The sequence below is a fragment of the Oryx dammah genome, unplaced genomic scaffold (genome assembly GCF_014754425.2).
Source record: "Oryx dammah isolate SB20612 unplaced genomic scaffold, SCBI_Odam_1.1 HiC_scaffold_2, whole genome shotgun sequence".
Taxonomy (NCBI): Eukaryota; Metazoa; Chordata; class Mammalia; order Artiodactyla; family Bovidae; genus Oryx; species Oryx dammah.
This window is the reverse complement of record NW_024070186.1, coordinates 53,977,745-53,983,253: the sequence shown is the minus strand read 5'-3', so window position 1 is coordinate 53,983,253 and position 5,509 is coordinate 53,977,745. Positions and strand designations below refer to the sequence as shown.

The window sequence follows — 5,509 nt, the reverse complement described above, 5'->3', positions numbered from 1 at the left end:
GGATAACAGCTGATCTTTCAATAAAACTCTTCAGGCCAGGAGGGAATGGCAAGACATACTTAAAGTGATGAAAGAAAATAACCTACAGCCCAGATTACTGTACCCAGCAACGATCTCATTCAAATATGAAGGAGAAATAAAAAACTTTACAGACAAGCAAAAGCTGAGAGAATGCAGCACCACCAAACCAGCTCTCCAACAAATGTTAAAGGATATTCTCTAGACAAGAAACACAAAAAGGGAGTATAAGCCCGAACCCAAAACAGTAAAGTAAATGGCAATGGGATCATACCTATCAATAATTACCTTAAATGAAAATGGGTTGAATGCCCGAACCAAAAGGCAAAGACTGGCTGAATGGATAAAAAAACAAGATCCCTATATATGCTGCCTACAAGAGACCCACCTCAAAACAAGGGACACATACAGACTGAAAGTGAAGGGCTAGAAAAAGTTATTCCACAGAAATAGAGACCAAAAGAAAGCAGGAGTAGCAATATTCATATCAGATAAAATAGACTTTAAAACAAAGGCTGTGAAAAGAGACAAAGAAGCCACTACATAATGATCAAAGGATCAATCCAAGAAGATGTAACAACTATAAATATATATGCACCCAACATAGGAGCACTGCAATATGTAAGACAAATGCTAACAAGTATGAAAGGGGAAATTAACAGTAACACAATAATAGTGAGAGACTTTAATACCCCACTCACACCTATGGACAGATCAACTAAACAGAAAATTAACAAAGAAACGCAAACTTTAAATGATATAATAGACCAGTTAGACCTAATTGATATCTCTAGGACATTTCACCCCAAAACAATGAATTTCACCTTTTTCTCAAGTGCACACAGAACATTCTCCAGGAGAGATCACATCCTGGGCCATTAATCTAACCTTGATAAATTCAAAAAAATTGAAATCATTCAATCATCTTTTCTGACCATAATGCATTAAGATTAGACATCAATTACAGGAGAAAAACTATTAAAAATTCCCACATAAGGAGGCTGAACAACACCCTTCTGAATAACCAACAAATCACAGAAGAAATCAAAATATGCATAGAAACAAATGAAAATGAAAACACAACAATCCAAACCCTGTGGGACACTATAAAAGCAGTGCTAAGAGGAAAGTTCACAGCAATACAGGCATACCTCAAGAAACAAGAAAATAGTCAAATAAATAACCTAACTCTACACCTAAAGCAACTAGAAAAGGAAGAAATGGAGAACTCCAGAGTTAGTAGAAGGAAAGAAATCTTAAAAATTAGGGCAGAAATAAATGCAAAAGAAACAAAAGAGACCATAGCAAAAGTAAAAAAAGCCAAAAGCTGGTTCTTTGAAAGGATAAATAAAATTGACAAACCATTAGCCAGACTCATCAAGAAACAAAGAGAGAAAAATCAAATCAATAAAATTAGAAATGAAGATGGAGAGATCACAACAGACAACACAGAAATACAAAGGATCATAAGAGACTACTATCAGCAATTATATGCCAATAAAATGGACAACGTGGAAGAAATGAACAAATTCTTAGAAAAGTACAACTTTCCAAAATTGAACCAGGAAGAAATAGATAATCTTAACAGACCCATCACAAGCACGGAAATTGAAACTGTAATCAGAAATCTTCCAGCAAACAAAAGCCCAGGTCCAGACGGCTTCACAGCTGAATTCTACCAAAAATTTCGAGAAGAGTTAACACCTATCCTACTCAAACTCTTCCAGAAAATTGCAGAGGAAGGGAAACTTCCAAACTCATTCTATGAGGCCACCATCACCCTAATACCAAAACCTGACAAAGATACTACAAAAAAAGAAAACTACAGGCCAATATCACTGATGAACATAGATGCAAAAATCCTCAACAAAATTCTAGCAATCAGAATCCAACAACACATTAAAAAGATCATACACCATGACCAAGTGGGCTTTATCCCAGGGATGCAAGGATTCTTCAATATCCACAAATCAATCAATGTAATTCACCACATTAACAAATTGAAAAATAAAGCCATATGATTATCTCAATAGATGCAGGGAAGGCCTTTGACAAAATTCAACATCCATTTATGATAAAAACTGTCCAGAAAGCAGGAATAGAAGGAACATACCTCAACATAATAAAAGCTATATATGACAAACCCACAGCAAACATTATCCTCAATGGTGAAAATTTTAAAACATTTCCCCTAAAGTCAGGAACAACACAAGGGTGCCCACTTTCACCGCTACTATTCAACATAGTTTTGAAAGTTTTGGCCACAACAATCAGAGCAGAAAAAGAAATAAAAGGAATCCAAATTGGAAAAGAAGAAGTAAAACTCTCACTGTTTGCAGATGACACGATCCTCTACATAGAAAAACCCTAAAAACTCTACCAGAAAATTACTAGCGCTAATCAATGAATATAGTAAAGTTGCAGGATATAAAATCAACACACAGAAATCCCTTGCATTCCTATACACTAATAATGAGAACGTAGAAAAAGAAATTAAGGAAACAATTCCATTCACCATTGCAACGAAAAGAATAAAATACTTAGGAATATATTTACCTAAAGAAACTAAAGACCTATATATAGAAAACTATAAACCACTGATGAAAGAAATCAAAGAGGACACTAATAGATGGAGAAAGATACCATGTTGATGGATTGGAAGAATCAATATAGTGAAAATGAGTATCTTACCCAAAGCAATCTACAGATTCAATGCAATCCCTGTCAAGCTACCAGCAGTATTTTTCACAGAACTAGAACAAATAATTTCAAGATTTGCATGGAAATACAAAACACCTCGAATAGCCAAAGCAATCTTGAGAAAGAAGAATGGAACTGGAGGAATCAACTTGCCTGACTTCAGGTTCTACTACAAAGCCACAATCATCAAGACAGTATGGTACTGGCACAAAGACAGAAATATAGATCAATGGAACAAAATAGAAAGCCCAGAGATAAATCCACACACCTACGGACACCTTATCTTCAACAAAGGAGGGAAGAATATACAATGGATTAAAGACAATCTCTTTAACAACTGGTGCTGGGAAAACTGGTCAACCACTTGTAAAAGAATGAAACTAGATCACTTTCTAACACCATTCACAAAAATAAACTCAAAAGGATTAAAGATCTAAATGTAAGACCAGAAACTATAAAACTCCTAGAGGAGAACATAGGCAAAACACTCTCTGACATAAATCACAGTAGGATTCTCTATGATCCACCTCCCAGAATATTGGAAATAAAAGCAAAAATAAACAAATGGGATCTAATTAAACTTAAAAGCTTCTGCACAACAAAGGAAACTCTAAGCAAGGTGAAAAAACAGCCTTTGGAATGGGAGAAAATAATAGCAAATGAAGCAACTGACAAACAACTAATCTCAAAAATATACAAGCAACTTATGCAGCTCAATTCCAGAAAAATAAACGACCCAATCAAAAAATGGGCCAAAGAACTAAATAGACATTTCTCCAAAGAAGACATACAGATGGCTAACAAACACATGAAAAGATGCTCAACATCACTCATTATCAGAGAAATGCAAATCAAGACCACAATGAGGTACCATTTCACACCAGTCAGAATGACTGTGATCCAAAAGTCTGCAAGCAATAAATGCTGGAGAGGTTGTGGAGAAAAGGGAACCCTCTTACACTGTTGGTGGGAATGCAAACTAGTACAGCCACTATGGAGAACAGTGTGGAGATTCCTTTAAAAATTGCAAATAGAACTGCCATATGACCCAGCAATCCCACTGCTGGGCATACACACTGAGGAAACCAGAATTGAAAGAGACATGTGTACCCCAATGTTCATTGCATCACTGTTTATAATAGCCAGGACATGGAAACAACCTAGATGTCCATCAGCAGATGAATGGATAAGAAAGCAGTGGTACATATACACAATGGAGTATTACTCAGCCATTAAAAAGAATACATTTGAATCAGTTCTAATGAGGTGGATGAAACTGGAGCCGATTATACAGAGTGAAGTAAGCCAGAAAGAAAAACACCAATACAGTATACTAGCACATATATATGGAATTTAGAAAGATGGTAATAACAATCCTGTATGCAAGACAGCAAAAGAGACACAGATGTATAGAACAGACTTTTGGACTCTGTGGGAGAGGGAGAGGGTGGGATGATTTGGGAGAATGGCACTGAAACATGTATACTATCATGTAAGAAATGAATCGCCAGTCTATGTTCGATACAGGATACAGGATGCTTGGGGCTGGTGCACGGGGATGATCCAGAGAGATGATATGGGGTGGGGGGTGGGAGGGGGGTTCAGGATTGGGAACTCATGTACACTCATGGCAGATTCATGTCAATGTATAGCAAAACCAATACAGTATTATAAAGTAAAAAAAAAAGTAAAAATAAAAGAAAATAAAATGGTTACTAATTTCTAAGCTCAACTGACTTCAATAAGAATGATTCTACAGTGAGCAATCATGCTATAAATCTATGAGAAAAAATACAAACAAAATCATTTCTCAAGTCTGTTTTAAACATAAAGACAACTATAAGTAAGTGGACTAGTTCTAAAAGTAATGAAAATAGCTTGAACTCTTTTTTTTTTTTCTTAAAAACGCAAACTTCAGGGAAAGCAATAGTCAATATTCGAAATTTCATTTACAGGTGAACTTAAATAATGGGAAACCATAAGCACAGAATGAATGTTTTGCTGCCTCAAAAGAGTAAGACATAGATAGGGTTGTTGAGGTTAGTTCCTCAAAACATTAGGATTTACTTCTCAGTGGCAGGAACAGACAGCACAATCATAGTGAATATAGAAAAGGGACCTAAAAAAAGAAGGAAGACAGTTTGCAGCAATAAATAAAATACCGGGATTAAAAGAATCTGTGTCATATTTAGAGCAAGACAGTGATACTAGTTACTGGCCAAGTAATATAAAAAGATAACATCACAAATATTTTATAGTGTTTATAGCTAGAAAGGAGTCTTCCCTGGTGGCTCAGATGGTAAAGCGTCTGCCTGCAATGTAGGAGACCCAGGTTCGATTCCTGGGTTGGGAAGATCTCCTGGAGAAGGAAACGGCAACCCACTCCAGGAGTTGAGTAAGTCCTGAGGAGTTTGAGATAGATGAGTTTGTCACCCAGACAACTTTTTATTTTTGAATGGCTATTATCTAGCAGTATTGTAATAGGGAAGAATCTTTGTAATCTAGTAAAAGTTAGTCATTAAAAGGACGTTGGTCTCTAAGTTTAAGTTATACATAATGGCCCATCTCTGGGAGCCTTGCCTCCCAGGTAATGAACATTAAGCTGAAATGTCTTTGTTTAGCTCACAGGTAACATCCTGACCAGATCCATGTTTGAATGGCTGCTGGAAGGAAGAAATTATCACATCCTTCCTGAGAGTCTGGCTGGAAGGACTTTACTCCCTCCTCTTTTAGTATAAAAGAAGGCTATATTCTAAATCTTGGAAGATAGGTTTTTAGAACATTATTCTGC

General features: G+C 36.1%; 1 non-coding gene across 1 annotated transcript; it reads left to right on the top strand.

Annotated features, from left to right (window-relative positions):
- Window positions 1–4,999: 4,999 nt before the first annotated feature.
- TRNAC-GCA lies at window positions 5,000–5,071 on the top strand. Its single transcript has one exon. It is a non-coding gene; the product is annotated as a tRNA-Cys (tRNA).
- Window positions 5,072–5,509: the final 438 nt, after the last annotated feature.